The 22,135-nt window shown below is 33.6% G+C and overlaps 1 long non-coding RNA gene across 1 annotated transcript; it reads right to left on the bottom strand.

The window, feature by feature from the left end:
• Positions 1–1,359: 1,359 nt before the first annotated feature.
• Positions 1,360–2,634, bottom strand: LOC140693851 (uncharacterized). Its single transcript, XR_012069554.1, has 2 exons — positions 2,395–2,634; positions 1,360–1,679 (listed from the first exon to the last, which is right to left on the bottom strand). It is a non-coding gene; the product is annotated as an uncharacterized lncRNA (long non-coding RNA).
• Positions 2,635–22,135: the final 19,501 nt, after the last annotated feature.

Below are 22,135 nucleotides of genomic sequence, written 5' to 3'. Positions count from 1 at the left end.
TGAATACCACCACCCCATCCAAGGGTCTAGTACATCTTAGAAATTTCCCGTGTGAAGGTAAGAAGGGGTAAATGTTATGTGGGGTATATAAACCTACATTAAATGTTTGCAATGGCACTGTCTCTTCTGGAAAAAGCTCTGATTCTAAGAAGTAAATTAATTTGGAGTCAGTATAGTTATTGGTATGGGGAAGAGAATCAGCTATTTTGGGATGGGTGGGTGATGAAAAGACAGGAAAATATCCAGCAAATGAGAAAGGAATGATTTAGACTTATGGAAGTATGAATTGAGAAGACAATGATACTTTGTCTTCTGTACCTACCTCCAATTACTGTCTTGAGTGACTAGTCCTTGCGCTGTGAAAAGAGCTAGTTTGTGGTATAGAGTAAAGACCATAACGAAATAGTTTGAAAACCATGACAGTTTTGATCTTTCAGGAAAGTAGATTTTGCTTAAAGTCAACATGTATTTTTCATTCACTAAATACTAAAATGCATCCTGTGGCATGTGCTGTGCTTACTGTGCTTGTATCCAAGGCCGACAAGGAAAGCGGGATAGACATAAAACATCTGGAGGAGGTGGTTTCTGTGCTGAGAGGAGGATAGTCTAAGTAGGTAAAAGGAGGACACCCAACGTCCAAGGATGAGCTGGAATAAAACTGTTGAGTTTGGAGCTAACATTGTTGAGAAACATTTGGCTGGATATATATCCAGATACAGTGAAACATAAAGATATGCCAAGGTAGTCAGATGCCAGATTTATAAAGAAATGACTAAACTAAATTGAGTTAATTTTGTGTGATTAGAGTTGGAAATGCATTAAGTGCCATCCTGAGAACGTAAGCTTTTCTTTGGCTGGAAGATAATAGCAACATAAATTATTAACTAGAAAATATAGTGTAGACTGTTGAGGGCAGGAAATGAAAGCACCAACTGGAATGCTTTGAGAACAGCACAAAGAACACCATAGATAAATTACTACTTAAATTCTACCACATGCTGAATGTGCCATCTGAGACTACATCATGTGACCTTTTTGATTCCAGGGATGACATATTAGAGAACATGATCCGTGGGTGGTTCCTGCATGTATCTCCTGTTCCAAACTATCCTAACTTAACACATTTAATACTTTACAGGAAGAACCAAAAACCACTTATTACTTTTCCCTCTCTCCATGTTTTATTATTTTTCCAAATTCTTCCATTTTTTTCTTCTTCCTTACAAGAAATTATTTAAATTTACTCCCATATTGTTCCATCAAAAGATTTTATCAATCAAATATCTCTTTTTTTTAAATGGCAAGTTAGTCTCCTGTTTAAATCTTAACTCTATTAAGAAATATTAAGGAAAATACAGGTACACATCTATGTTTATTGTTCAAATAAGAAAATAGCAGATAGTTGTCGACATTTGCCAACATCATTTATAATTTTTGTTTCCTACATAATCTGGTAGTTCTCTGGTAGATCAGTTGTAATTAGGATGACATTCATAAACTGAAGATGGCTGATGAGTTGGCCTTGAAAGAGAGTTAGCTGATGTATCAGCTATCACTGGCACTGGAAAGCGTGGGTTGCACCCTGGTTGAAGTTTAGGAAAACGACCTTCATTTGCAGATATGATGTGATATGTATTTGGAAAAGTAGAAGGCTCCAGCATCAGTCCATAATAATTGCCCTGTATGGGAGATAAGATACTCTACTGAGAAATAGAAGTTGTAGTTTAAATGGAGTTCACAACACGGCCATTTGTTTCATTGTAACTGCTTTGAGAGTGCCAGTGGAGAGTGGTCAACTTATTTAGAATAGCTCGTTGACCCACTGCAATTTGTTCTGGTGGTCTGACATTGATGATGGAGGAGAAAAATCACCTCTGATCGGGGTAGTTGTATCACCAATTATGTGGCTAGTAGAGGGCTTTCTTTTTAGAAATTTGCAGAAGGTAATCATGGACTTTCTCCAATAGTGTCAGCCACAAATCCAGAATTATTATTATCCACATTATATCCTGCTTTAAAGTGCTGCTCTTTGAAGTCTTCAGCCAATGAAGACACCAGAGAGGCATTTTTAATCCCAACTCTTCTTTTTATTCTCACTAAAAGCTGGGGACAGCCTCGTTTAAAATTTGGATTATGATAAAAGTGCAGCTACAACCAAAGGAGAAACATTTTAGTAATATTTATACCAAAATACAAGACTACAATAAGCCTAAAGTATAAAACCTGATTCCACGTTTACTATGTAAGGATAATATCATCAAAATATGAACATTGCTAACAATATTTTGAAGTTCCTTATTTGGAAAATACACATTTAAATATTATAGTCATCAAATTTAAATGTTAGCATTTGCGGTAACGGTGAATGACACTTTTGAAAAGCAGCTTTATTACCTTTATATGGATTTCTGGAATGATTCATAGTTGTAAGCAAAGTTTCTCATAATCTTGAATACTTAAGTCACTGTCCTCATTTTTTAGAATAAATAAAGAATTTTAGACTTAATAGTTTAATACAATTTTCAAAATCTTGCTTTACTTTTATATTACCATTGATTGATGTGCAAAATAAAATTTTATATATAAGTTACCAAGTGGTAACTAAAATTTTTTATATCTTTCTTAATACAGACACTTCTTTTTCTTCTGCTGGAAAGTCAGCTAGACAAGCACACATTTGAAAATTCTGCCTCACTTTCCTAAACCCATAAAAGTTAAGCTGTCTAAGTAAACTTTTCATGCTTCCAGTTTCAAATATTCTGAAAGGGGCCTTTCTTTCCAAAACTTCCTTCTTCAAGACATCTTCATTAATCACTACGGAAGACCCCATGAACACCCCACCAGATGGATTTAAATTGGTCACTCCAATCTATTTTCCAGAGTTTTCTTGGAAATGTCAGAGAACGAAAATCATTATCTTCTTCTGGTTCAGAGACACAATATGTGTAACATGGTGTTTTTATCAAGGATTCTTCAGACAAAGTCTGAAAGCATTTTCTTCAATCATAAAACTCATGTCCAAATCCCCAGAGAATGTTTGATCACACAATAGAGATCTACTGGAGTTTCCTGAGCCACTTGGTCCATCTTTATGAGACACAACTTGAATTTCTGAAGAAACATGTGCCATCTCAAATAACTTTTTCTACAGCTCCTTTTCTAATCTGCATGATTTTGACCACTGCAGCTTCATATGCTGCTTTGGCAGGCCTGCACAGATAAACTGCTAGGCCTTCAAAATGGTTCTCAACCTGAGTAGCTGTGACATCACAAAACGACTGGTATCCTAGCAACTCAAGTGTAACATTCAGCCAGTGTTTTCTTGTCATTCATCCAGTTAAAATGAAACATATATGATGCTTATTTTTAAAGTGTGATTTGCAAATATTATCCCAACAAAATCTTTTTAAATAATTTAATTTTGGGGTCTATGAAATAAAACCAATCTCCATCCTTTTGTATTAAAATTTATACCAGATTTGTGAACAGAGTATAAATATTGCACAAAATATATAGAATAATTTTAAAGTTTTGGAATTTAAAGTGAAATTCTTGTAAAACATGTACAGAGAATATATATCTATTTCTATATCATTTGTAATTAAAGTGAAACATAATTTGATTAGGAAATTGAAATACGTATTTATCTGTGTACTATATAAGAAGTAATTCAATATTCAAAACATGAGCAGATTAAATGTCAGTTTATTTGTTTTGTATATAAATAAATGTTTAATAATTATGAAATAAAATAAGATAAAATAATGCATCAAATTAAGAAATCCCATAAGGCGGAATTTTTGTTTTAAATTGTAATTCATTTCTATAAGTAAAACAAATTTAATTTAATAATCTACTCTAAAATTACATAAGAGAAAATCTTATTGTATAGTTACAAATGTTTATTTTTGCCATTCTTTCAATCAGAGGTTTTTCATTCCCTAGAAGCAATAAATTTTCTTTACATCTTTATAATCCATTCACTTGTGTCTTCTGTTAAGTGTTCCAAAATGATGTTGATAAGTACAATTATGCACAAGATCCTGGGTTCAATAAGCAGTGTCTCCATTAAGGGTCAAACAAACAAACAATCAAAAAACAAAGAAATAACACTATATGTGATTTGGGGTGGAAAAGGCCAGGTAATGCATTTTTGGAAGGAATATGTATCTCAGTCCTGAAACAGTTGACATTGTTAGTAAAATACGGCATTTTAAGGCAAGTGTTTTGTTCACTAAATGTAAATAATAGCTATGTTCTGTATCAGTAAACTGTAGTAAATCCAGTTCTACCAAAATTATATTCTTTATTTAAAAATAAATTCCATTAAACATAAGCCAAATTCAAAATGAGGGATAAATTTTTTAAATAAATAAATGTAAACTCAAGCTGTAATGTAGATTTTTCTTTCAGTATGTGAACATTCCATTCTAAATAAACACTAGCAACCTGAATTCATTACATATTACAAGTATTATAAACTATAGTTTAGAGGGATTTAGTCCTGATTCATAAATATTACTTATCAAATTCAAATCAATATATGTGATACAATCCCTTAAATAGCAGAGAATTCAAAAACATCAATCTCAAAAATTGTAGGAAATTTATTGACCTATCTGATCTTTACATTTTATAAAAATATTCTTAACAAATTCACTTTTAATACATTTCAACTAAACATAATAAAAGTCATATATGAAAAGCCCATGACTAACATCAAGTTCAATGTTAACATACAGGAAACTTTTCCTCTGGTCCACTAATAAGAAAAGGTAGCCCATTCTCACAAGTACTAAATTACACTATTTGAAGACCTAGCCAGAACAACTAGTCAAGAAAAAAATATAAAAGGCATATAACTTGTAAAAAAGCAGTAAAATTTTTAGAAATCGCATAATTATGCATAGATAGAAAACTCCATAGACTCCTCCAGTGACTGTTAGAAATAATGAACAAACTTAATAAACTTGCAGAATACAAAATCAGTATACAAATATCCGTTGCATTTTTATATATTAAGAACAAATTATCAGCAAGAGAAATTAGGATAACAATTGTGTATATATTTATACCAAAAAGAATAAACTAGGAATACATTTGATAAGTGAAATAAAAGATCTAAATATAGATCTATAAATTACAGGTGCAAGAAATAAAAGTAAACCAAATAAATAGAAAGATATTCTCTGCTTATTGATTGTAAACAATGTGAGGATCTATTCTAATCAATCTTTTTTATGTTCAATCTCCCTTGCACTAATTATTGAGGAGAATGTCTATTTTCATTTTATACTCTTGCTTCCTTTTTCATGGGTTAATTGATCATAGGTGTGAGGGATTATATCTGGTTGCTCTATCCTCTTCTATTGATTGGTGTCTGTTTTTGAGCTAGTTTCATGTTGTTTAAATTACTAAAACTTTGTTGGACTGTTTAACTTCAGAGAACTATACACTATTAGATTTAATACACTTTTTCAAGATTATTTTTGCAACTCATGGTCTATGTGGTTACATAAAGATTTTGAAATTACCTGTTCTATTAAATGGAAAAATCTCATGGTTACTTTGACATGAATCACACTAAATGTAGATTGCTTTGTGTAGTATGTTTGTTTCAACCACATTGTATCACATCATTAACATAAGAGAAATTTTCATTTCTTTGGATCAGTTTTAATTTCCTTCATCAATGTTTTCTATTATTTAACGTATAGGTTTTCTCCTTATTTCCTAACTTCATTTCTATGTATTCTATTCATATATATGTAATTATATATATTATATTTGTAAACATGTTTCCTACACAAATACAACAGTCAGAAGACAGTGGCATGACATATTCAAAGTTCTGAAGGAAAGAAAGCTGTAATCTAAGATAATTTATCAAGCAAGGCTATTCTTTAGAATAGAAGGAGAGATAAATAACTTCCACTAAAGCAAGTACTAAAAGAATTTAGCAACAGAAAAAGAAATAATGTAAATCGACTCTAAAAAAAAAAGAAGCAGGATTCTATAGAAAGGAGAAAGGCATAATTAGAAAGGCAATAGCTACAATGTCTTACAATAGAATAAACATGATGTTGCAGTACAGTACATCAAAAATTTTAAGAGTCAGTGAGTGAAACAGGACAATACAGAGTATTTTCTTCTTGTTTCTGTTCTCTATAGGAGGGGTTAGAATTTCTATTCTTATCAGTTAAAAGAAAAAGATATAGTAATGTGTCAATATACATACAAGACAGGGTGGCCATAAGTCAAAACTTACAATGAAGTAACAAAGCCAAAAAGAAGCCAAGATAATAAAAGAAAACTTATCAAGCAACAGAAAGAAAATGAAATGAACAAAAAGGAAATACCAAATCAACTGGAAAATGAAGTTCAAAATGGAAATAATCACCAGTCTATCAATAATTATCATAAATGTTAATGGACTTAGTGCTTCAATCAAAAGATATATATTGTCAGATGGGATAATATAATGAGACCCTACATTATGAAGCATAAAAGAGTCCCACATTTGTAAGAGGAACACAAATTAATTGAAACTCAGAAGATGGAAAATATATTGCATGCAACTGGACATGACAAGAAAGCAGGACTAGCAGTACTGACTTCACACAAAATAGACTTTACAAGAAAGGTCATAGAGAAAGATAAACAAGGACATGAAATAATGATTAAAGGAGCAATAAAAAATGAGGGTATTAAACTCATTAATATATATGTACTCAATATAGGAGCACCTAAATACATATAGTAAATACTAATAGATGAAAAGGGAGAAATGGATGGGAACACAATCACATTCGGAGACTATATCTCCCCTTTACCATCACTAGACTGGTGTTTCAGGCAGAAAATTATTAAGGGAAGAAAGATACAAAAAGATACGATAAAATAATTAGAGTTGGTGATATTTTCAAAACAGTACTCTTCCCCAAAACAGAATATACATTCTTTTCCAGTTCACCTGGAATATTTTCTAGAAAAGATTATGTCCTCAGGCACAGAAGAAGCCTCAACAAATTTAAGAAAATAAAACCAATTTGAAGCATCTTTTCTGAGTATAATACTATGAAAATAGTAATCCTTCACAGAAAAACATTGTGAAAAAATGACAGCATGAAAATTAAACACCATGGTACTATAACAAGTAGGGGAGGTGAAGATGTAAAAGAATAAATTAAAAAATATCTTCAGAAATATGTCAAAATACTACACAAAATCTTTTGAATACATTTAAAGCAGGCTTAAGAGGTAAGTTTATTGTGACAACACTCCTCAAAGTAGAAGAGCAATTTCAAATAACTAATCAAAGTTTCTATGTACACTAATCATGAAAAGAAGAGCAAACAAAACCAAAACTCAGCAGAAAGAGAGAAATAAGAATGATCAAGGAAGAAAGAATTGAAATACACATTAAAAAATAGAAAAAAAACAATCAAAGTCTTGTTTGAAATAGTAAACATAATTGACAAAACTCTGGACAGGCTCACCAACAAGAAAAGAGAGAGAACACAAATAATATAAGAAATGAAAATGGAGAAACTAAAAAGAGTACAACAAATTTGCATATTATCATAAGTGAATAACATGAGCAACAGTATGGAAACAAAATGGATAACCAGGAATAAATGGAGAAGTTTTTGAAACCATTCAGCCCACCAATATTGCATCAAGAAGAAATTAACCATTTGAACAGTCAGATCACCAGAAATTGAATAGAATTATCAATAAAATAAAAAATATCTGCAAACCAAATTGAAACCCAACTAGCTTCACTGGGGAATTATACCAAACATACAGAGAAAAATACATACCAGTCCTCCTCAAACTCTTCCAAAAGATTGATATGGAAAGAGTACACCCAAACTCACACTGTGAGGCCAACATCAACCTGATACAAAAACCAGACAAAGACACTACCCCAAGAGAAAACTATAGTCCAGTATCATTGATAAATATAGATGTAAATGTCCTTAAGAAAGTATTAACAAACAGAATCCAACAGCATGTAAAAAAAGATTATGCACCATGGTAATGTTACTTCATTCCAGGAAAACAAGGATGGTTTAACTTATGCAAATAAATCAATTGTAATACACCATATCAATAACTGAGAGGACAAAATAACACATGATCATCTCAGTATATGCAGAAATAACATTTGAGAAAAATTAACACCTATTTGCAGTAAAAGTTCTTGTAACAGTGTGCATAGAGGGACCATATCTCAACATAATGAAAGCTATTTATGACAAACATATAGCCAGCAAAATACTCAATGGTGAAAAACTGAAACCCTTCCCACAAAAACCTGAGACAAGACAAGGTTGCCCATTCTCACAATTTCAATACAATATAGTCTTGGAATTCCTAGCCACAATGATCAGGCAAGGAAAATATATAAAAGGATTCAGACTGGAATAGAAGAGGTAAAATTGTCATGATAGGAAGACATGACACTATATATAGAAAACTGTAAAAGCTTCACAAAATATTACTTAGGCTGAAAAAGGAACTGGGCATGGTACCCAGAGCAATGTAAAAAAACCAATTACATTTCTTTACACTACCATTGAATCAACAGGAAAACAAATTATAGAGACAACTGCTTTTATAACTGCACCCAAAGCAAAAAAATGCTTAAGAAAAATTCTGACCAAGGAGGTGATGAAATATACATGGAGCACTAGAAAACATTGATTGAGGAAATCAAAAAAGAATGAAGAATAGGAAAGATGCCCAATGGTCTCGTAATGGAAGAAACAAAATTGTTAAAATGGTCATATTGCCCAAGGCAATCCCCAGACTTAATGTGATTTCCTATCAAATTATGCCAAAATTTTCTTTTTGGGACTGAAACAACTGATTCTAAGATTTACATAGAGTCATAAAAGATCCATAATTTCCAAAGCAATATTAATGAAAAAGAAAGAGGCTGGAGGAATAAACTACCTGTTCTCCATACACTATTGCAGAGCCACAATGAACAAAATGACAAGATATTCATACAGAAAGAGGCATATGGACCAAAAGAACAGAATAGAAGGCCTAGGAATAAATTTACAGGCCTACGTTCTATTAATCTTTGACAGAGTAGCCAGGAATATGACAGAGAAAATACCATCTCTTCACCAACTGGTTTTGGGAATCTGGATAGCAGCATGCAGAGCAATGGAGTTAGAACACTCCTTCACTCCATACACAAGAATAAACTCAAAATGGCTTGAAGACTTAAATGTAAGGCAAGACACAGTAAATCTCCTAGAAGAAAATATTGGCAAAACACTTTGAAATAAATCTCAGGAATGATCTCTTAGAACAGACTACCCAGGTAATGAATGTAAGAATAAAATTAATAAATGGGACCTAATAAAACTTATAAGCTTTTGCACAGCAAAGGGAACCATAAACAAAGCAAAATGACAACCTGCAGTATTAAAGAAAATATGTAGAAGTGTGCAACTGACAAAGGCTTAATTTCCAAAATATAAAGAGTTCATACAAACTAATAATAATACTTAAAAAAAACAAGAAACCCAAATTGAAAATGGGCAGAAGCCCTGAACAAGCAATTCTCCAATAGAGACATACAAATGCCACATAGATATATGAAAAAAAAATTGCTCACTATCATTATCAGAGAAGGGCAATTCGAAACTCTAATGAAGTATCACCTCACAATAGTCACAATGGTCATCATTCAAAATTCCACAAACATTAAATCCTGGGGTATCTGTGGAGAAAGATGACCCTCTTTCACTGTTGGAAAGAATGTAGTTTGGTGCAGTCATTGCGAAAACCAGGGTGGGGATTCCTCAAAAGAATAAAAATAGGCTTAACATACGATCCAGCAATCACACTTCTGGGTATAAACCAAAGTGAACCCAAATTCAAAAAGACACCTGTACCCCAATGTTCTTTGCAGTGCTATATACAACAGCCACGACATGGAAGCAACCTAATTGTCCAACAACAGATAACAGTATTCAGAAGTTATCCCGTATTTACACAATGGAATACATTTCTGCAATAAAAAATGATAAAACAATGACATATGCAGCAAAATGGATGTCCCCAAAAAGTGTCATCTAATTGAAGTAAGCCAGAAAAATAAAGAAAAATAATACATGACATGACATATGGGGAACCTTAAAAAAAAATTTGGATGAGAACACTATGATTTCATCTACAAAATTGAAAGAAACTCACAGATCTACTAAGCAATTATATGATTACAATGGAAAGGGGCTGTGAGAGGATATATTTGGGAGCTGTAGATTCATAAATTTTTTCCTCTATATATAAAAGTAAATTTTTTCAAAATTTCTCTTTATGACACAGGGCAGTAAGTTAAATATTGTGAAGTAATGTTTAATAGGCACATAAATATATGCATGTAGGGGGACACTGTGCTATACACCACAGATTGACACATTGTAAATGGCAATAATTCAATGATAAGTAAATGAATAAACATGTAAATAAATAAATAAATAAATAAATAAATAAATAATAACTAAATAAAAAATATTTAATAATAAATCAAATACAAAGATTCACACTACTTAACTTTACACCTTATGGATTTAGGAGAAATCAGAAAGAATAAAAAGAAAATTGAATGAATGAGAGTATGGCAAATAACAAGAGATGCAATTGGAAAGCTAGAAAAAAATATACCTAAGTCTGTTTCTTTTAAACATAAACTGGACAAATGTTTAGGTTGGCTAATAAAATACAGACTCAAATAAAATTAGAAATAAAAGATAAGATATTACCACTGATGTTGTAGAGATGCAAAGCATCATAAGAAATTACCACTAGCCAATGATTTGAATGACCTAGAACTAAAGACAAATACCCAGAAACATATGTCTTCCAATACTGAATCAAGAAGTAATTAGAAAGATAATAGAGCAAAAATGTGTTTGAGTAAGTCAATAATTCTAACTTCCAAAGCCAGAAAAAATTTACAAAACGACTTTACTGGTGAATTCTGTCATACATTTGAAGACAATTTTTCACCAATTCTTCCCCAAATCTTCCAAGAGTTTGAAGGGGGTGAAAGGTTCCAAACATATTTTATGATGCGAGCTTTATTTGCTTAACAAAACTAGAAAGGACATTATATGCAATAAATAGAATATTATCCCTGATGTACATATGTGCCAAAATTCTCAACAAAACACAAGCAAAATGAATTCAACAACACATTTAATGTATCATAAACATATATGAGTAAAGGTATATATCCCTGGGTTTAAGGATACTTCAAAATATTCAAATCGATAAAGATGACATGCCACACTAATTGAATGAGTAATAAAACTCACACAATCATCACAATAAGTGCGGAAAGAGCATTGTATATAATACAACATCCTTTTAAGATACTCCCAACAAATTAAATTAACCCTGTCAGTGGCACGATATAATTTACACACAAACACTGTGTGGATAGAAGCGAAGCAGTTCTCTGTTTTTTGATTCTTAGAAGAAGGGTTTATATAGGACATGCACAATGCCACACATATAATCTAGGTTATAACAATGTTAATAATCTTAAGCTATTTATGTTCCCATGCTCCTGCAGTAAGCGCAGGATGTTAAATGATCAAGAATTGTTTTAAAGTTCACCACGGATCTTCATTAAGTAGGCCATCTCTTATCCAGCCGGCTTTGCCTGTCTTAGGTTGTCCTCCTCTGACGATCTTACCCAGCATAGGCTATCCAGCTTTCCATACTGGATACATTGAGTAGGCCATTACTTATCCAGCCTGGATACGTGACATTCCTCACAGCTTGTTTATCAGTTCAGCCCAAGGGCTTATTTTCTAGAGCCTTCAGACAGGGGCCTACAAACCCAACATCCCTTGACAGAAAACTGGATGAAGAAAATTTGATGTATATATGCAATGGAATCAATACTTTGCATTCCTATCAACAGTGTACACGCTGTTCCTTTTTCTCCACAATCTCACCAACATCTATTTGTTTTCTTTTTGATGAGAGCCTTCTGAAAAGTGTGAGGTCTTGTCTCATATTAGGTTTATGACTTTCCTAATAATTTGTAACTCTGAACACATTTTTATGTGTCATAAAGCCTACTCTATGTTTTCTACAGAAAATTGATTCAGATCTATCTATTTAGTTCCTATGGACTTTTTTTAAATTGGATTGTTTGCTCTTTTTTATGTTGTTTTGGGGTAAGAGTTTGCCATATATTTTGGATATTAACACTTGATTGTAAATTATCACTTAAAAATATATTCTACCATTGTGTTGGTTGACTGTTAATTTTATTGATCATTTCTTCTGCAGTGTAAATCTGTTTAGTGTGACACAATCATATTTTGTTAGTTTTATTTCTGCTTTCCTTGACAGAGGAGGCATATGCAGAATCAAATTAAGTCCAATATCAGAGTGTACTTCTTATGTTTTACCCTAGGATTCTTTAATTTCATGTTTTATGCTTTATGTGCCCATGAATGGGATTGCTGTGTCATATGATAGGTCTATTTTTATTATTCAAAGGAACTTCCATACTGTTTCCAAAGTTGTTTCACCAATTTTATTTCCCACCAACAGCATTGGAGAGTCCCTGTTTCTCCACAACCTTCCCCAGTCTTTATTATTTGTAGACATTTTAATGACAGCCCTTCTCGCTAGTGTGAGGTAAAACATTATTTTATTTTTGTCTTGTCTTTGTATAATGATTTGCATTGTGAGCACGTTTTTATATTCCTGTTTGTCATCGGTGTGTCTCTTTTTGAGAATTGTCTTCTGCTCATTTTCTGGCTGAGTTGTTTGTAGATTTTCAAAACGGTGTTGCATGAACATTCTGTGTATTTTAGAAATTAGCCTCTTGTTGATTGCAATGTTTCCTAATGTTTTCTCCCATTTGGAAGCTCATCTATTGATTCTGTTTATTTTTCTGTGTAGAAGTTTTAAGTTTAATTAGGACCTACTTGTTTATTTTAACTTTATTGTTTTCAGCTTGGGAGTGTGACATAAGTAAATTTTGCTACAATTTTTGTTTTGTTTAACCTATGTTTGATTCCAGAAGATTTATTGTGTCACACATTAGATTCATATATTTAAAACATTTTTAATTTATTCTTGTACAGTGTGAGGGATTGTTCTCATTTCATTGATTTTCATGTGGCTGTCTAGCTTTCTCAACATCACTTGCTGGAGACTGTCTTTAAGGCATTGTATATTTTTGTTTCCTTTGTCATATTTTAGTTGACCATAGTTGTGATGTTTTATTCCTGCATCTGTGTTCTTTTCCAGTGATATAGATGTTTGTTTCTTTTCCAGTATTGTGCTGTTTTGATTGCTGAATTTTTGTAATATAGTCTGAGATCTGGAAGGGTTATGGGTTATGAATCCAACTTTGTTCTTTTTCCTCATTGTTTCTTTTGCAGTTCTGGTCCTTTTTAAGATCCATTCAAATCATAGGACTGTTTTTAGTTCTGTGGAAAATATCATGTAGTTCGATCTGAATCAATTTGTATCTGTAGACATATTTTGTAGTATGTATATTTTAACAATATTAATTCCTCTAAACGAAGACCTTGAGATTTCTTTCCATTTCTTTGCATCATCTTCAAATTTCTTTATAAGTGTCCTATAGATTTTATTATGTTGGATTTTCCTGAGGTTTTTCATGTTTTGACCTGATTTCATATGGATTTTTTAAAATAATGGAATATTTTATTGTTAGTGTAAAGAAATGTGACAGTTTTTTATATTAATCATGAATCATGCTACTTTGCTAAATGTCTTTATTAGTTTTAGTTGTTCTGGTGTGGAGAATCTTTAGGGATCTCTATATAGATTATCATGTCATCTAAAATAATAACAGTTTTACTGCATTCAATTCAACTTGAATAACTTTTTTTCTTGTCCTATTGCTGTTACTAGGACTTCCCATACTGTGTATAATAGAAATGGTGAGATTGGGCATCCTTGTCTTATTCCTTAATTTGGCTTTCAGTTATTCACTTTTGTATACTATATTGTCTGTGGCTTTGTAAGTAATGACTTTAGTTATGTTGAGATATGTTTCCTGAATCCTACTTTGGTAAGAGGCTTCTGTTGTTGTTCCTATTGTTGTTGTTGTTGTTGTTGCTGTTGTTGCTGTTTTAATGAATAAAATGTTCAATTTTCTGAAATACTTTTTATGTATTTTTTGAGATGACCACATCATTTTCTCTTTTCCTTTTGTTAGCGTGGTGTATCAAACTGATTGATTTGTGCATGTTGAACCTCTCTTGTGACCCTGCCATGAGTCCAAGTTGATCATGGTGTATGATTGATTTTTGGCATTGCTGGATTTAGTTTGCTAATAATATTTTGTAGAATTTTTGCATCAAAATCTGTCAAATTTATTGGCTTGAAGTTCCCTTTGCCTGTAGTTTGTTTGTTGGCTTTGCTATCAGGGTGATAAATTCTTCATAGGATTAATTTGGGAGTTTCCCACATCTTCACTATTTTTGAATAATTTGAAGAGTATAAGTTATGCTTTGTATTTTTGTTCTCCACACAATTTGTTTAAATCTGCACTTCTATTTAACGATTTTTTTAAATGCAGATATTTTCTTCTAGAAAATAGTTTGTTCAAATTATTTGTTTCTCCTTATTTCTGTCTCTTTCTAGACATTTGTCTATTTCTTCAAAGTTGTCAAGATTATTCGAATGTAAGTGTTGACAAAATGATCCCTTTTTTGTATATCTGAGGTAACAATTGTTATTTCTCTTCTTTTATTCCTTACTTAATTTCTTTGGGGTATCTCTTTATTCTTCATGATGCACCTACCTAGAGGTTTTTTTTATTTTGCTTATCTTAAAAAAAACAAAAATAATCTTTGGTTTTACTGCTCTTTTGCATAGTTTTCTTTTTGTCTCTAATGTATATTTACACCTGTAATATTTAGGATCATTTTTTTTAATTTTTTTAAATTTTCATCGATTTACTGTCATTTTACAAAATTGTCTCCAATCCCAGTGTAGAGCACAGTTTTGCAGTTGCAATGAACAAAAATACATTTTTTGTCCCATTTTTTCCACTGTGGGCTTCCATAAGAACTTTTATATATTTCCCTGTGCTATACAGTACAATCCTGTTTATCTATTATAAAATTTAGACCTCCTAGTCTATCCCTTCCCACACCCCGCCCCCTTGGCTAACAAAAGCTTGTATTCTACGTCTGCATGTCTATTTCTGTTCTGTATTTGTGCTTTTTTTGTTTTGTTTTGTTTGTTTTTTTGATTCCACTGATGAGCCATATCATATGGTATATTACTTTCTCTTTCTGGCTTACTTCACTTAGACTGATTTTCTCCTGGACCATCCATGTTGCTGAAAATGGCGTAATGTTTTCACTTTATATGGCTGACCAGTATTCCATTGTATAAATATACCACCTCTTCTTTATCTAGTCAACTGTCGATGGATATTTAGGCTGTTTCTATGTCTTGGCTATTGTAAATAGTGCTGGCTATAAATATTGGGGTACAGGTGTCATCCAGAACTAGGGTTCCTTCATGATTTATGGCCAGGAGTAGGTTTCCTGGGTCATATGGTAAGCCTATTCCTAGGTTTTTGAGGAATCTTCATCCTGTTTTCCACAGTGGCTGCACCAATCTGCATTGCCACCAGCAGTGAAGGAAGATTCCCTATTCTCCACAGAAACTCCAGCATTTGTCATTGTGATTTAAGAATGATGGCCATTCTGATTGGTGTGAGGTGATACCTCTTTGTAGTTTTGATTTGTATTTCTCTGATAATCAGTGATATTGAGCATTTTCTGATGTGTCTTTTGATCATTTGTATGTCTTCCTTGGAAAATTGCTTGTTTAGGTCTTCTGCCAATTTTTGCATTGGGTGATTTATGTTTTCTTATTCAGTTGGATGTGCTGCTTATATACTCTGGAGATCAAGCCTTTGTCGGTTTCATGTTCAGATATTTTCCCATTCCTTAATTTGTATTTTTGTTTTACTTCCAGTTTCTTTGCTGTGCAGAAGCTTGTAAGTTTCATTAGGTCTCATTTGTTTATCCTTGCTTTTATTTTTTCTAGAAGAAAATTTATGAGACGTATGTCAGATACTGTTTTGCCTATATTTTCCAATAGGAAGTTTATTGTATCTTGTCTTATGTATAAGTCTTTGATCCATTTTGAGTTTATTTTTGTGTATGGTGTTCTAGCTTCATTGGGAGTGTTCTACGTTCATTGATTTACATGCTGCTGTCCAGTTTTCCCAACATCAGTTGCTGAAGGGATTGTCTCTCTTCCATTGTATTTTCTTGTCTCCTTTGTCAAAGATTAATTGACCAAAAGTTTGTGGGATTATTTCTGGCTCTCAATTCTGTTCCGTTGGACTGTATGTATCATTTCCTACCAATACAATGCTGTCATGTTGACTGTAGTTCTGTAGTATTATCTGAATCATTAGCGTTAAGAAATGCCACTGATTTTTGAAACTTAATCTTGTAACCTGCTACATTGCTGAATTCTTCGATCAGCTGTAGTAGTTTTTGCCTGGATCTTGTACGGTTTTCTATATATAGTAACATATTTTCTGCATATAGTGAGACTTTTACCACTTACTTTCAAATTTGCAATCATTTTAACTCTTTCTCTTGTTTGATTACTGTGGCTAGGTCTTCCCAGACTATTTGAGTCAGAATGGTGATAGTGTGCATCCTTTTACTGTCCTAGATTTTAGTGTGAAGATTTTGACTTTCACCATTCAGTACAATGCTGGCTGTAGGTTTGTAATCTATAGCTTTTATGATGCAGAGATATGTTGCCTCTATGCCCAATTTGGTGAGATTTTTTATCATAAGTGTGTGTTGAATTTTATCAAATGCTTTTCCTGCATCTATTGAGATGATCATGCGGTTTTGGTCCTTTCTCTTGTTGACGTGCTGTATTACATTGATTAATTTGCCTATGTTGGACCACCCTTGTGTCCCTGGCATGATCCCCACTTGGTCATAATGTATAATTTTTTCTGTGTTTTTGGGTTCTTTTCGCTACTATTTTGGTGAGGATATTGGCGTCTGTATTCATCAGTGATATTGGCTAATAATTGTCTTGTTTGGTATTGTGTTTGCCTGGTTGTGGTATCAGGGTGATTGTGGCTTCATAGAATGACTTTGGGAGTATTCCTTCCTTTTCAATTTTCTGGAAGAGTTTGAGAAGGACAGGTATGAGTTCTTCTATGCATGTTTCGTAGAATTCCGTAGTGAAGCCGTCCGGTCCTGGATTGTTATTTGTAGGGAGGTTTTATATTGCTATTTTGATTTCATTTCTAGTGCTCTGCTTGTTCAAGGGGTCAGTTTCTTCTTGATTCAGTCTTGGTGCACAGTATGTTTCCAGAAACTTGTCCATCTCCTCTAGGTTATAAAGTTTGGTTTAATATACTTTTCATAATATTCTCATGTGATATTCTGTATTTCTATTTTATTAGTTGTAAATTCTACATTCTCCTTTCATATTTTGGCAATTTGTGCTGTCTCTCTTTTCTTGTTTTTGAGTTTGGCCTGAGGTTTGTCCTTTTTACTTACTTTTTAGACAAACCAGCCTTTGGATTGGTTGAATTTTTCCTATGGTCATTTTAAACTCTATTTTATTTATTTCCTCCCCAATATTTATGATTTCCTTCCTTCTGCTGCCTTTGGGTATTTTTTTCTTCTTTTTCTAGTTCATTCTCCTGATAGGTTAAATTGTTTATTTGTGGTTGTTCTTCATTTCTGAGGTCTTTATTGCTATAAACTCCCCTCTCAACACTACTTTTGCTGTGTCCCATAAATTTTGTGTGGTTTTGCTTTCATTTTCTTTTGTCCCATGGTAAATTTTCATTTCAGCTTTGATTTCTTTTTTGACCCATAATTTTTTAATAACATATTGTTTAATCCCCATGTTTTCCTTTTGTTCTCCTTTGTTTCTCTGTTGTTGATTTCTAGCTTCATGGCATTCTGGTCAGTAAAGATGCTTGAGGTAATTTCTATCTTCTTAAAGTTGCTGAGGTTTCTTTTATGCCCAAGTATATGATGAATCATGGAAAAGTTCCACGTGCACTTGAAAAGAATGTTTGTACTATTTTGTGGGGGGTACAATGCTCTGAAAATATCCACCAAGTGTAATATTTCTATTGTATCATTTAACTTCATTGTTGCTTAAGTTATTTTTGATCTCGATGATCTGTCCAGTGATGTTAATGCAGTGTTGAAATCTCCAACAATAATTAGAATCCCATCACTATCCCCCTTTATATCTGTCATTAATTATTTCATGTACTTAGGTAGTCTTCTATTTGTTGCCTATGTATTAACGAGTGTGCTAGCCTCATCTTGTATCACTCCATCAATTATTATAAAATGTCCTTCTTTATCTTTCTTTATGACCTTTGTTTTAGAATGTTTTGTCTGAATTCAGTACTGCAACACCTGCTTTTTGGCTTTTCCATTTGTATGGAATACCCTTATCCATCCTTTCACTCTCAATCCATATGTTCCCTTCTCGCTGAAGTGGGTCCCTTGTATGCAGCATATTGAAGGTTCTTGCTTTATTATCCAGCCTGCAACTCAATGACATTGACTGGAGCATTTAGTCCATTAACATTTATAATAATCGATGATATGTTTGTGTTTATTGCCATTTTGACCTTATCTTTCCAGTTGATTTGTTGTTTCCTCTTTGTTCGTTTAATCTTCCTTTTCTGGTTTGGTCATTTTCCTTTGTATTATCATGAATTTTATTTAGTTTTAGTGACTCCCTGAATATGTTTTTGTCTTGTTTTTGCCCTTTTATACAGTCTATTAGACCATTACTATAACTGATTTTATTAAACTGATAGTAACATGATCTCAAAACCATCCTACCAAGAACAAAATATTTTAAAATGAAAGACCCCCAGAAAAATTCTCTATTTTCCTGCCTTCCTCTCCCACTCTCAATGATTTCTATGTCTTGTTTTAAAATTTTGTGTTTATTTTATTAGTAGCTTATGAGTTATCTCTTTTCCAGCTGTGAGTTTCACATTTCTGTAGCATCCTGCTGCTTTTCTTTTTAGAGTAGAACTTTCAATATATCTTTTAGCATGGGTTTAGTGTTGCTAAACTCTTGTAGCTTTTTTTGTCTGTGAAATCTTTTATGTCTTCTTCTATCATAGAGTATAGCCTTGATGGTTAAAGTATCCTAATGTATATAATTGTTTTCATTCAGGACTTTGAATTTATCTTGCCACTCCCTTCTGTTCTGTAGTATTTGTTTTGTGAAATCAGCTGTGAGCCTTATGGGGATTTCCTTGTAACTCTCTGTTTGAGATTCACTTGCTGCCTTTAGAATCATTTATTTATCCTTGAATCTGGCCATCTTTATTATATGTCTTGCTGTGGGTTTGAGTTCTTCCTGTCTGGGACACTCTGAGCTTCCTGTACGTGGATATCTGATTCCTTCTTTAAGTTTGGGAAGTTCTCAGTCATGATTTTTTCAAACACCTTTGCAATCTACTTTGATCTTCCCTCCTCTTCTGGGACTTCTACCACGCCAAGTTTGGCATGCTTTCTATTATCCCATAGGTCTCTTGTGCTTTTTAAATTTGATTCTTGTTGTTTCTCATGTAGCTCTTCTGATTGGGTGCTTTCTATTTTCCTGCCTTCTAGATCACTAATTCATTCCTCTGCATTATCTAGTCAGCTTTGCAACACCTTTAGATCATTCCTCATCTCAGTCAACGGGTTTTCCTATTCTACTCGGCTCTTCTTTATAGCTTCCATTTCATTTTTAACATATTTTACATCTCTAAACACTATCTTTTATTTCCTCCAGTAATTTGATCACTCCTCTTTTGAAATCTTGATCTAGTATGATATTGATGTCTATTTCACTGAACACACTTTCAGGGGATTTCTCTTGTTCTTTTAATTGGGAATGGTTTCTCTGCTTCTATATCTTGCTCCTACCTCTCTGACACTGTGGTTTATGGAGTATATGTTAACTACTGTGGTCCTAAAGGAGTTTATCTACCTAATGCCTATGTAGTAATACAACTAAGAAAGAGAAAAGAGAGAGAGAGAGGCAAAGAATTTTAAAGAAGTGGTAATAAATGTTTGAGAACATTGTATAATACATAATAGAAGAACAAGCTGAAACAGAGTTTTGAAAAATGATAATAATAATAAAATTATTTTTATAAATTTAACTGGGATTTAAAAGGGGGGGTATATACAAGTGCCCAAGAAATAATAATTAATAGGATAATAGAAAATGGAATAGGTAAAAACAGATTAAAACAAGGGGGTGGTCAGAGTGTCCTGGATACTGTGTACTGTTAATGTGAACTCTTTCTGTATTCATCCTGGTTTGGAAGCTCAGCTTGCTTTTTCCAGAAGCCCTCCATTGGAGCCCACATCTGTGCAGCTCCAGGGTCTGTCAACAAGCAGAACACTCCTACTCCCAACACTGGTTCCGGAGCAGCTCTCTTTACTCTGGGCTGTCTTGTCACTGCCCTGACTGATACCTCAGTCACATGTTTCAGACAGACCAGGCAGTAGTGGGCATCAAGCCCTCTCCCAGCCACATGGTCAGGGGCTGCATTACAGCCCAAAATTTGGCGGGCCATCAGCCCCCTCAGGGTGCCAGTCTCTCCACAGCTATGTGCCCTGTCACTGGTCTGGGTCAAAACCCAGCTCCTTGTTTGCATTGTCAGAGCAAGTTCTCTGAGGGAATAGGACAGTAATATCTTATATGTCTCAGACTGTAGACAAGTCCCCATTAGGCGCTTAAGGCTGCTAAGTCCTTAGGAGTGAATGGAGGTTTTGCTCTCGCTGCTGCCAGGGTGCAAAGCACCAGAGGCTATGGTGGCTGTGTCTGAACCCCAGGTCTCTTGTCCTAGATACTTTTGTGGATTTTCAGAGATTTGGAATGCACCTTTCCCCTCACAGGGCTAGTCTGCCTTGTTGTTTAATGGAGGGCCCAGGTTGTTTTCCCTTTGCAACCACAGAAATGGCACACAGCCCCCTCCATTCCCCTGGGCTGCCTCAGTGCAACCATCATCATCTTCCACCCAGGTCGGGCAGCATGGCCCTGCCCCCAGCTGCCAGGTTGCCTCTTGGGCTTGGTGTCATAGGGATCCTCTGTGCCTGTTTAACTTAGTACTGTCAGTCAACTTATAACATATAGAGGTTCAATTCTTGGAGGCTCCTCCTCCATCCTGCCGACCTCTCAGTTGGAGAGGGGAAACTCAGTGAATGAGCACCAGTCCTTCTTTGCTGCTCCCTCACTGTGGGACCTGTCCCAATCTGTTTTGCCTTTTCTTCTTTCTTTCTTCATTGTCTTCTTCCAGATTTTTTGCATCTTTACCTTTTGCGACCTGTCCCAATCTGTTTTGCCTTTTCTTCTTAATTCTTTTTTTTTACCAGATTTTTTGCAACTTTATCTTTGAAGAGGACAATGTTCTATCATAGTTCTGCAGGTTCTCTGGTTAGTTGAGTAGGTCTGTGGATGTGAGTCTTGATGCATTTGTGGGAAAGGGTGAGCTACAAGCATCATTCTTCTCAACCATCTTCGCATCCCCCCAAAAATTCTCACTTTAGGTGGAAGTTAAACACAATCAGTAAATAGATGGAAAAGATGTTTCATGGAAATGACAAGAAAGTGCAGTTTGCAGTGCTCAACTCATACAAAATACGTTTTAAAATAAGGGCCCCAGTGAAAGTGAAATATGAGATTATATAAAAAAAGAGATCAATATAAAAATACAGTATTACACTCATTAAATTATATATGGACCCAACACCGTAGATCCTAAGAATAAAAAGAAATATTAGACATGAAGGAATTAATTTATTATAAAACAATAATAGTAGATGTGTTGAACAACTCACTATTCTGATGGCCATATCATCACAAAAGAATATCTGTAAGGAAACAAAGGTATTAATGGCATATTAGATCATTTGAACCTAACTCAGGTATTGGATATTGCATCAGAAAAGGAGAACACATAAACTTCTCAAGTGTGCTCAGGATGTTATCTAAGGAATTAACCACATATTATGTCATAAATTGAGCCTCAGGAACTTTAAGCAAATACAGATTACAGCAAATATTT

Source organism: Vicugna pacos, unplaced genomic scaffold (genome assembly GCF_048564905.1).
Source record: "Vicugna pacos unplaced genomic scaffold, VicPac4 scaffold_20, whole genome shotgun sequence".
Lineage (NCBI taxonomy): Eukaryota > Metazoa > Chordata > Mammalia > Artiodactyla > Camelidae > Vicugna > Vicugna pacos.
Note: the sequence above shows the minus strand (reverse complement) of the source record. Positions and strands in the feature narration are given on the sequence as shown.